The 12,196-nt window shown below is 38.9% G+C and overlaps 1 pseudogene; it reads left to right on the top strand.

Annotated features, from left to right (window-relative positions):
* Window positions 1-278: 278 nt before the first annotated feature.
* Window positions 279-5,915, top strand: LOC121135764 (annotated as a pseudogene).
* Window positions 5,916-12,196: the final 6,281 nt, after the last annotated feature.

The raw sequence follows: 12,196 nt of genomic DNA, 5'->3' as shown, positions 1-12,196 counted from the left end.
GAGAGGTACACAGAGCATATGCGCCACCATCTCACAGTGGGATGTGACTACATGGAAGATTGACTTCATGCTTGACTCATCCCAAGGAACTCTAGCTTTTGCACAACACCATTTTAAAAATTTTCTCCAGACAGTGAATCCTCTCAGCTACATAGATGAACATTTGGCAAGGCTGGAATGGATGAAATTTAACTGTGAAACCTTAGCTTCTCAGTGTAAGAATCTAAGGAATTGCTCATCCAACGGCTCATTGAAATGGCTAATCACACACTCTCGACATGGCTTTTAGTGATGGCACTTATGACATATACAATGTTGGGTATGCTGTGGGCCATATCCTTTATGAGCTATTTTTACCAGCAATGAACAACCAGGAAGGAACCGATTTTACAGGCTTGAAGGTAAAGTTTCTTCTCTTTGATGATATGTGCTGTCATCTGTGTCAGTCTTTAATAGATGCTCAGATGTCCTATTCTAGTGGATTAGGATATATTTCCCCAAACAGAAAGATTTTGAACATTTTTATCTCATGAGGAAGTAAATCTAGAGGTTCATATGAATCTCAAATGCAAAGGCAATGGAGTGGGAGAAGATTTACCAATGAAAATCAGTGATTCCTTTACAGAGCACTTGAATAGCATCACCCCTGTTCTAATATTGGAAACATATGAATACTTCCTCCTTAATCCTCTCAGTAATAAGAAGATGAACTTTTGTCCCTTAATAGCCAAATACATGTTGATCAGTGTAGGGGATGGTTTTCTTTTCTTTTTTATTTAGTTTAGAAACCATCTTGTTTCACATGCCACTCCCAGCTCCCTCTCCCTCCTCTCCTCCCCTTCCCACCCCACCAGGTCCCCTAGTCCCCAAACCAGTCTCCACTCAGATCCACAGGGAGGATGAGGCCCCTCATTGTGGATCTCCAGTAACTGGCATTTCATCCAGGGCAGGGCCTAAGCCCTCCCCCATGAGTCCATGCTGAGAAAGCCTCCCATATTGTGTTAAGGGTACTCAAAGTCTATTTGTACGACAAGGATAAATACTAACCAAGGCTGCATAGATTACCTAGGCCTCCTCACTTGTTCAGTCCCTTGGTTTCCACACAGCCATCAATCTGGAGACCAAGAGCTCTATCTTTTTTAGGTCAACAGTTTCTGTGGGTTAAACCAGTCTTAACTCCTTTGCCCATCAGTTCTTTATTTCTGACACTGGATTCCCACTTCTGACACCAGATATCGTGGCTATATAGGGAAAACAATATATTTATTTATCAGAGAGAGAGAGAGAGTCACATAGACCAGGAGTTAGAAGCGTGGCTGGCTTCCAGAAGAAAAGGGAAGCCCCTTTTCCTTTCACTTCCTTTTATCTACCATGACCCCACCCTGTTGGGCGGATAGCTTTGTGGAGTTCACTCCTACATGAGGTACTCTTTCTTAGTTCTGTCTTTGTTTGGCTTGGGTATCACGGTTATTGGAGCCTCATACAAAGAGTTTGGCAAAGATCCTTCTGCTTCTATTGTATGGAATACTTTTAGAAGAATTGGTATAAGCTGTTCTTTGAATTTCTTGTAGAATTCTGCACTGAGGTCATCTGGCCCTGGGCTTTTACTTTGTTTGGGAGACTTTTGATGACTGTTTCTATTTCATTTTCTTATTTTGTTTGTTTTTTGTGTTTGTTTTTCAAGACAGGGTTTCTCTGTATTGTTTTGGAGGCTGTCCTGGAACTTGCTCTGTAGACCAGTCTGGCCTCGAACTCAAAGAGATCCACCTGCCTCTTCCTCCTGAGTGCTGGGATTAAAGGCATGCACCTCCAACTCCTGGCTAGCAACCATTTTCTAGTCTCTTAGATGATGTTTCTCTACTTTTATTATGGGACATTCTATCAACTATTTCAGGATTTCAGACATGCATATAGTGAATTTTATCATATCATAACATGTTTCTGGTTTTAATATATATAAGTGGTTGTTAGCATTGTTTAATATCATTTCCTAAAACTGAATAGTATTCTCTTGGCATCATACTGATTGCTACATAGTGGTTTTCCTCTTTTCTGCTGAGCCTCTGACATGGATGCAAAAAGAAAGGGGCTAATAATAAGGGAGGGGTCAAGACAAACCTATGCAAATAATTAATTTTATTATATGATTTACTGTAAGCCATTCTTACCATCATGTCCTAATTTGATATCTGTAGCCATAAACTAACATCACATTTTCATGACACATTTAAATACCCTATGAATTACCACCATTTTTTTCTTCCATGTGGGTATGGGTGTTTTATCTGCATGCATTTCTGTACAATACTGTAATATGTGGTGCATATGCAAGCCAGAACAATGATTTGGATCCCTGGGAACTGGAGACAGATTAGTGCCACACATTGGGTGTTAGAAGCCAGACCTGAGCTTCTTCATGAGGAGGATTGCTATTGACGGCTGAGCCATTCTCCAGCCCTAAAATTCATCCTGCAAAAGGAATTTCTAACTCTAGGAAAATTGCTTGGTCCTATTAATTCTTTCATTGTTCACTCAAACAAACCAGTGTGTGTCTAGTTTCCTTATCTTGTGGGTGGATGTATTGGTAGTAAAATAATATGATTTTGAAAATTTATAAATGATATATTCCATTATGGGTTTTAATTATGTTAAGAATTCTGAACAAACAAGGAATTCTGATGTGCGTGGTTTTCAGGTATCCTATTCAAACATCCCAACTAATCAGTAGTTTAAATTTTAAAGGATCAACTTCTACCTAACAGGAGAGTCATTCTAATGGAAAAGGACATATGAGCCTAAGTTAGAACTACTGAGCTACATATTCATTCAAAGTACAGCAATATAATTTCATGTTTATTCTAAGCGTGCCTCAGTGAGCATTACAAAAGCATCCACTGGAGAAATAAGGTGCCTAAGAACAATGCCACCAGTGCTACACTCCCAGATATGCACATTTCCATATAGAAACAAATGAACTAAAATATGAAGAAATCAAAGCAACACAACTCCAAATGTTATAGTCAGAAGCTAAAGGAGAATATTTTTCATTACTTACTAAACAATGAATCCCAAGATGATTCAGAAAATCAAATCACCTCCAGGAGAATGCAAGGACATCACAAATCCTTTCATAACAACAATAACTGTGTGAGCATGTGACAAACATATCCCAAAAGATACAAAATAGTGAAAAATATCAAACTTAAATATGTAAAGAAAAGAAAAAAGAAATCCAACAAAAATCTCAGTGAAAGGTCTCACTAAGAGTGTACTTCAAGTTGAAAATAAGGTGAGAAGATGTAAAGATAAGGCAGAAGTATTGGAAAACTGAAACCATGACACTAACATAAAGAAAATGAAATACACATGATACCAAGAGGATCCAATTTTCGTTCTATTGGCAGAAGAAGGACACACCATAGGTATCAACAGTATATCTAATAAAATGTAGTAGTGATTTTCCAAAATACAGTGTTACAAATGGCCATCTGTAAACTGGAGACATGTAAATACCAAACACATAATATCAGAAAATAACATTCCCTGATACATTTTACTTAAAATTTGAAATATGCATGGAACTAGGAAGAAATCGAAGGATTCAGGAAATAGCTGACCTGGAGGACAGCATATTCTTCATGAACTCTCTTAAAATGGGCACTATCAGTGATCAATTCAAGCAGTAAGTCATAATTTGTAAGCTCTGTTACTACACCCAACCACGGTATATTTTATGTTGGAAGGAGATCTGATGGCTCTTTTTGGACATCAAGTACACTATATTTTGAATTTACTAAAACCCATACATTCAGGGCACAGCTGAAAGGGGATATTGCTTAATATGAAGTGGGAGGATCTACTTCATGTTCGAATCTTTGAGATAGGAAGATACACCGTATGCAGACTAATGGTGGAGAATGTCTTAATCACAGAACTGTAACTGCCAAACATTAACTAGAAAAATGTTTGCAAGCTCTGTAGTGTTTGCCCACATTGAACAACCCACTATCTTACTAGATTTCCAGCATAGTATGTGAAGCTACTCTATATTGATTTGTTTGCACACATTCATATACTTTGGAATAATATGTTAAGTGAATAATAAGCATATTGATATGTTAACATGATGATGTAAATTTGTTATGGAAGGAATCTATAAAGTCCTGATGTGAGCGTGTGTCTAATTTTACTCAGATGCTGCCCTCTGTGTGCAGTGCTGACTGTGGTACTGGATTCAGAAAATTCAGGCAGGAAGTAATGGCAGCCTGCTCTTTTGATTGCAGCCCCTGTCCAGAAAATGAAGTTTCCAATGGGACAAGTGATTTTGGAGACAGGGTTTCTCTGTGGCTTTGGATGCTCTCCTGGAATTAGCTCTTGTAGACCAGGCTGGTCTCAAATTCACAGAGATCAGCCTGCCACTGCCTCGTGAGCATGTACCACCACCAGCCATCAATTTATTTATTTTTAAGATTCTATTTATTTATTATGTTTTGCCAGCATCCCAGAAGAGGGCACCAGATCTCATTATAGATGGTTGGAAGCCACCATGTGGTTGCTGGGAATTGAACAAATGAGCTTTGGAAGAGCAGACAGTGCTCTTAACCAAAGAGCCATCTCTCCAGCCCCCACTTTACCTTCATTGACTCCCTACAGGAGATGTTTGTTTCCACTCTACCCAGAGGAACTCTTTGTCCTTCCAGGCGAAATCCCCATCCTCACCTCCCTTCTTTCTTTTTTTTTCCTCCCATCCTCTATCTCCTGTCTTTGTCATTGTAGTAAAAACATCTGTGCTTTCCTGATAACATGACAAATGGCACATTTAGCACACTTTAATAGACAATGTAATGATTGTTCAATTTCATTTCACATAAAGACAATGAATATTATGAAATGGTAGCATTGCTGTACAGACACATCATTCAACTATACACTCAGAAATCAGATATTTCAATGCTTTTTCAACATAGTGAATTAAAATATCCTGTCGATGAAAATATTCAAGTTGTACTAACCATAGATCCCTTTCTCTGTAAGATATGGATCCATGTGTGAAGTGTCCAGAGGACCAGTATGCAATGCAGAGCAGATCCAGTGTATTGACAAAGCTGTGATCTTTCTGATCTATGCTGAACCCTGGGGGATGGCTCTAGCCTTAATGGCCTTGTGCTTCTCTGCATTCACTTCTGTGGTTCTTGAGGTCTTTGTGAAGCACCATGACACTCCACTTGTGAAAGCCAATAACGGGAATCTCAGCTACATCTGGATCATCTCACTCATCTCATGTTTCCTGTGTGCCTTGCTATTTATTGGCCATCCCACCACAGCTACATGCATCCTGCAGCAGATCACATTTGGAGTGGTCTTCACTGTGGCTGTTTCCACTGTGTTGGCCAAAACAGTGACTGTGCTTCTGGCTTTCAAAGTCACAGACCCTGGAAAAACAGTGAGGTACTACCTGATTTCAGGGGCGCTCAACTACATCATTGCCATCTGTTCTCTCATACAAGTTATTCTCTGTGCCATGTGGATGGGAGTTTCTCCTCCATGTATTGACATCGATGCACAAAATGAGCATGGCCATATCATCATTGTAGGTAACAAGGACTCAGCTACTGCATTCTAATTTGTCTTGGGTAACCATGGCACTCTTGCATTTGGGAGATTCATTTTGGTTGTGTTGGCCAGGAATCTCCCTTCCACACTCAATGAAGTCAATTTGATGACCTTCAGCAGGCTGTTGTTCCGCAGTGTCTGAGTCACCTCTCTTCCCCATCTACCATAGCACCAAGGTTAAGGTCATGGTGGCTGTGGAGGTCTTCTCCATCTTGGCCTCCAGTGCAGACTTGCTGGGATGTATCTCTAGTCCAAAATGCTACATAATTTTGTTAAGGAAAGGAATTCTCTTTAAAGTTTAAGGGACAGAATATCTTCCTGAACTACCAATTCCTCATCTGAAAGTGACAACAGTAGTTTTGGCATAAAACCCCTTATTAGGATACAATGAAAGATGTATGCATTATCTATTGACTCTCACTGTATCTTCTAATCATGATGACTAGAAGTGGCATATATACTAATATTCTGTGCATTGTCTCCTGTAATCTTTCACTTATCCACTTATTTTGCAAAACCTGGCTATTGGGTATTACTGCAGTGGAAGTTCTTTTCTTTCTTTAATATGCAATAAAATTTGAAATAAACTCAGAGTCCTTCTATTGATGTCTCAGTGAATATATGACTCTCACAGCAGTTGAGTGCTGAGACTAAACGCTCTCCTCCCCACTCCCTACTCACTCTCTGGGAGCCACTATGCCTCCATTACCCTTTGAACAAGAGCAGGACTGTAAGAGACAACCACCATACATTGTAAAACAATATATAATGAGACAAGGAAAAATAAATTGCATTAAGTCTTTTTCAGCAATTTGACTTTCCTATTTGAGAATTCTCAATTTAGTTCTGTACTCCATTTTAAAATCGAATTTAAGTTCTTCATGGATTTTTGATATTATTTCTCCATTAGATATGGAGTTAGTAAAACCATTTTCATTTTGTATAGGCTACTTAGAGGAGTTTTTTTTTTGTTTCGTGAGGGCCCATTCATTAATTCTTGTTCTTACTGTGTATACCACTGGTGTGGTTTTCAAAAATTCTCCTCCCGTTATAATGGTTTCAAGGCTCTATCCCACTTTCATTTCTAGCAGGTTCAGTGTCTCTGCTTTTATATTGAGGCTTTTGATAAATTTGGATTATAATTTTATGAAGGGTGATGGGTATGGATCTGTTTATTTTCTCCTATATGCAGTCATCTAGTTAGGCCAGCACAATTCGTTAAAGATGCTGTGATTTTTTTCTACTCTGTATTTCTGTTTTCATTATTCTGTTTCATTATGAAAATTAGCTCTTCATAGTTGTGTAGATTTATGCCTAGGATTTCTAATCGATCACATTTATTAACTTGTCTCTTTTTACACCCTCAATGGTCAAACTTCCAAAGTTCTTTTATTGTTCATGATGATTCCAGCTGTAGTGTCTTGTTGTTGCTTATACATGTGATCCTGAATATTTTCCTCAATAGATCTGTGAAAAAATGAGTTGGAATAGTACATTCCAGTGGTGAAACTTGACTCTGTTCCTGTTTGAGTCCCTAAAGTTTAGATCTCCAGTTATTTTTCTGCAACACCATTAATAAAACCCAGAGACAAATATTGGGGTTCAAGCTGAAGATCAGAAAAGCAAAGCATCTAGCCAGGAGCTCTTACCTCTATCAAGGCTGAATTGGAGATCCTGTCTTCCCTGTGACTGGAAATAAAATCTCACATGAGACCCTTTGCTTCTTCCTTATATAGCTCTCTAGTGCTGGGAACAAAGATGTGATCTCTGTTACTTTTTTAGACTGGTTCACTCTTATGTAGCCTAGGGTGGTCTTGGTCTCATAGAGATCCATCTGCCTCTGTCTCCTTAATCTTGGGATTAAGGTGTGTACACCGCTGCCTGTCTTCTATGGTTAGCTGGTATGGATAGCTTTGCATTCTAATCCCCAGGGAAGCCTTATTAAATCATAAACAGTATGGTACCACAATTCCCCCTTTTGTGTAATACATTAGGAAGGCTGAAAATAACATAAGAAAAACTATATACAATAAGTACAGTAACTATATACACTATATACAGGCAATATGTATATCAACAATGCCCATTTGCATTTGACAAATTCAGAGAAAGTACTTCATTATTCGATTTTAGTGAATCCAAATCTTTACCTGATTTAAATTTCTATCCTAATTCGCATTATCAAATTATCTCTTAATGTCTCTCAGACTTTTACATTTTGCACCTCTTTAGTGAATTTCTTTTCTGAGTCTAACACACAATGAAAGCTATAAATGCCACTAGTCTTCAACTTCCTCAGAGACCCAAGAAGGGAATAATATTAACTGAGTAAGCAGGAAGTATGAGCAAGCAAATTACAAAAAATATGAGAAATTATAATACAGCTGACTGGCTCTAAAGTCACCCAAGATTCTCCTGCAATGTTAGGTCATCCATATTCAGCCTGTAGGCCTAGCTTATTAGACAGAATTTTCTGTAAAACAGGATTTTTGAAGGACTTTCTCACCTTTCCTTTGCAAAGTTTGAATGTTAAATGCCATATTCTGTAGATCTCTGAAGTGTTCAAAGATAAGCTGTCTTTCTACAATATATTTCAATTTGACCTTGAAAATATAACCTAATGTGACTACAAGATCAATTGTAATACATGCCTAATTGGTCACCTAGATTTCCTTATTGTCTCTTATAGTTGTTAATAAAAATTTTCAAGGATTAGAAATTTGCATTAAATAGTTAAATGAGCTGTCTAGGTACAACTTTTTGAAAAATAATACAAATGCGTGTACTGTAGGTTTTAAGAAAATAATCTCGCTGGGCAGTGGTGGTGCACGCTTTTAATACCAGCACTCAGGAGGCAGAGGCAGGCAGATCTGTGTGAATTAGAGGTCAGGCTGGACCAATAGCCTCCAAACAGTACAGAGAAACCCTGTCTCATAAAAACCAAAAAAAAATAATAATAATAATCTCAAAGTTGAATTAGTTTATGAAATTTCTATACAAAAGTCCAATCCAATGTAAAAAATTTAAAATTAGTAGTTGTTTTCATAAGTAGATTTAATAATCCACAATTTTATCTTTTTTTTGTTTTGTTTATTTTTGTTTTTTAAGAGACAGGGTTTCTCTGTATTGTTTTGGAGGCTGTCAGTCTAGCCTGGCCTGAACTCACAGAAATCTGCCTGCGGAGTGCTGAGACACCCTTTTATCTTATCATGTCTGCAACTTCCATTTTTTCTTTTAAAAAACAGAAATGCGAATCTAATCTTTTCAGCTTTTTCCCTAATCATTTACAATCACAACTTGTAACCAATACCCGTAAACAATGACTAATATCCATAAGCTATAGAATGACCAAAAAGCAACCACACCATGTCTTGGTATTGTGGGTATTGTTTTTTTTAATTTACTTCCTGTTATCTGAGGGGAAGGGCATGTTTACAGGATTCTGAAAAGAAAATTGGGTTAATTGTGAAGTCCTGGGAGAGGTAGCTATATCATTTTTGTCCAGTCTCTACTAAATGAGAAATTTCATAGATTATTTCACATCCTGGCTAGAGTAGTCTGTGAGGAAGGATCATCTCAGCTAGCTAACTCAAAATTGGTCTTAGCAGTGTCTATGTACCTGTATATCAACTGGCCACCTTGAAATTGTCCTGAGCTCTTTTTCCTTCAAAGCTGGTGTTTGGGTGGTATTGTTCAGATTAAGAGTGTTATCATTTTTTTCTGCTGAATAGTACTCCATTGTGTAGATGTACCACATTTTCTCTATCCACTCTTTGGGTGAGGGACATCTAGGTTGCTTCCAAGTTCTGGCTATTACAAATAAAGCTGCTATGAACATAGTGGAACAGACTTCTTTGTTGTATGAATGGGCATCTTTTGGGTATATGCCTAAGAGTGGAGTTGCTGGGTCTTGTGGTAGGTTTATTCCAATTTTTCTGAGGAATCTCCATACTGCTTTCCAAAGTGGCTGAACCAGTTGGCACTCCCGCCAGCAATGGAGGAGTGTCCCCCTTTCACCACATCCTCTCCAGCATAAATTGTCATTGGTGTTTTTGATTTTAGCCATTCTGACAGGAGTGAGATGGTATCTCAGAGTTGTTTTGATTTGCATTTCCCGGATGGCTAAGGATGTTGAGCACTTTCTCAAGTGCCTCTCAGCCATTTTAGACTCCTCTATTGTAAACTCTCTATTTAGTTCTGCAGCCCACTTTTTAATTGGGTCCTTTGCTGTTTTGGAGACTTGCTTCTTGAGTTCTTTGTAAATTTTGGAGATCAACCCTCTGTCAGATGTGGGATTAGTGAATATTTTTTCCCATTCTGTGGGCTGCCTTTTTGTCTTGCTGACTGTGTCCTTTGCCTTACAGAAGCTTCTCAGTTTCAGTAGGTCCCCTTTATTAATTGTTGATCTCACTGTCTGTGCTACTGGTGTTATGTTCAGGAGGGCCTCACCCTCCCTGGGGGAACGAGGGGATAACGGGGGGGGGGGAGGGGGATGGGGGGATCGCACGGGAGGAGGGGAGGGAAAGGGAGAGGGACCTGGAACTGACTTGTGAAGCAACCTTGTTTCTTATCTAAATTTAAAAAAAAAGAATAGAATAAAAAAATTATTATAAAAATAAATAATAAAAGAGAAAAAAAAAAAGAGTGTTATCATTGTCCTTGTGGGATTGGTCTTGTCAAGCCCCATCATCATTTGGGAGAATATAAATACCACTGTTAGTTATGTTCATGGTTTATGGCAGAAAATGGTTAAAGACTCAAACCTGAAATCAGGTACAGGAAAGTAGATGAAATCTTCTTCTAGAATTAGTTATTACTCTATATGACCATTAATGTCATAACAAAAACACTAAAATACAAATATATTAACTTTATAAACTCTAAATCTTCCTGACTTGGTCTACAGTGTTAGGTGCTCACCTAAGCATAGCTATACTCAGATAATCTGGTGCACGTTTCACTGATTAGCAACTGCTGATTCTACAGCAAATGTTGACTAAGCATATAGAGAAGTGCTCAGAATGCATACTGTTCTGATTCAATGATCCAAGCATCAAGCTCTGTTTCTCCTTGGGATCGTTCTTCCCATCCTTTATTTGGATCCCTGAGGGCAGCATCTAGGGCTTTTGGTGTGCTAGCCACTGGCTATTCTGCATGGTGTATTGTAAGGCACACCTTTAACCCCAGCACTCAGAGACATGTAGATCCTGTGAGTTAATGGCAAGTCATTTCTACATAGTGAGTGATTTCCAGGACTGCTAGAGATACATGGTTGTGGGGATCACAGACCCTGGCCAGAAACCCACTCCTCCATCAGCCTGGGAGCAGGCAGCTGCAAGACAATGTTTACTTACTGAAAATATGTTTACTGAAAACAATTCAGTGCCATAAATTCTTGATAAGGGCTTGATAAGGGCTTGGTCACTGAAACACTCTGACTTTGATCTTCCAGATGGCTAGCTACTCTTTTCTGCTCCCTGCTGTTTTTCAGTTTCTGGTGCCAGAGATTTTAACCACCAGACAGGAGGAAGGAGAGTTCAGTTGGAGATTTGTGCATGTATGGATGGCAGAAGTTGTTATGGAGGGAAGCGTTTTCTTGGGAAGTTCTCCTAAGCCGATTTGGGGTGCATAAAGTTTTCTTAAGGCAACCAACTGGTCTCTGTTTCATCAATCCCAACCACCTCAACACATTCTCAGATACAGGCTGTGCAGCCGGTGCGGCACATGGTGGCACCATGTCTGAAATGACAATGAAACAAAACAAACACAGTAAAGAAAGAAAATGAGAATAAGAAAAAAAGAAAATCATCCTCTGACTTCCACTTCATTATCATATATTCCACCAATATATGAACCGATTCAGACAGACAGACAGACACACACACACACCACACACATACAGACACACAGTTACACACAGACACAGACAGATACACACACACCACATGCACAGACTCTCAATGCACACCTAACTCACTCAGACTGTTGTCTTTTGAAAGAAAATGGGCCCTAAGTAGAGTGGCAATGCTAGGAAGTGTGGCCTTGTTGGAGTTGCCATTGCCTTGATGGAGGCAAAGTGTCACACTGTGGGCAGTCTTTGGAGACTTTTTTTCAACCTTCACTGAGTGTGACATCCAGCAGATGTCTCTTGCCTACAAGCTGTATCACTCTCAGCTCCAGCACCTCATCTGACTGGACTTTGCCATCATTCGCAAGCATAATTGTCTGAAGCTCTGAAAATATAAGTGAGCCAATCTCAGTTAAATGTTTATGAGTTGCCTTGCTCAGAGTGACTCTTTACAGCAATATTTAACCCTATCTAACACACAGAGTCACACACAAATAAAATTCTTTTCATTGTTTTGGAACTCTACTTGGGCCCATATTTGCTCTTCAGTAAATACAGAACCAATAAGATGTAAATATCTTCCCAGCCCAGACCACCGGTAACACTTACCCTTTCATCCCTGACTGCATTCAGAAACATCTTCTACCCCATTCATTGGTCCCTCCAGAAAGGTCACATGTAGGATCAATGTAGTAAAAATAGCAATCCTGCCAAAAGCAATCTACAGATTCAATG

Source organism: Mesocricetus auratus, unplaced genomic scaffold (assembly GCF_017639785.1).
Source record: "Mesocricetus auratus isolate SY011 unplaced genomic scaffold, BCM_Maur_2.0 Super-Scaffold_100042, whole genome shotgun sequence".
Classification (NCBI taxonomy): Eukaryota; Metazoa; Chordata; class Mammalia; order Rodentia; family Cricetidae; genus Mesocricetus; species Mesocricetus auratus.
The sequence above is the reverse complement of the archived record's forward strand: the minus strand, read 5'-3'. Positions and strand labels throughout refer to the sequence as shown.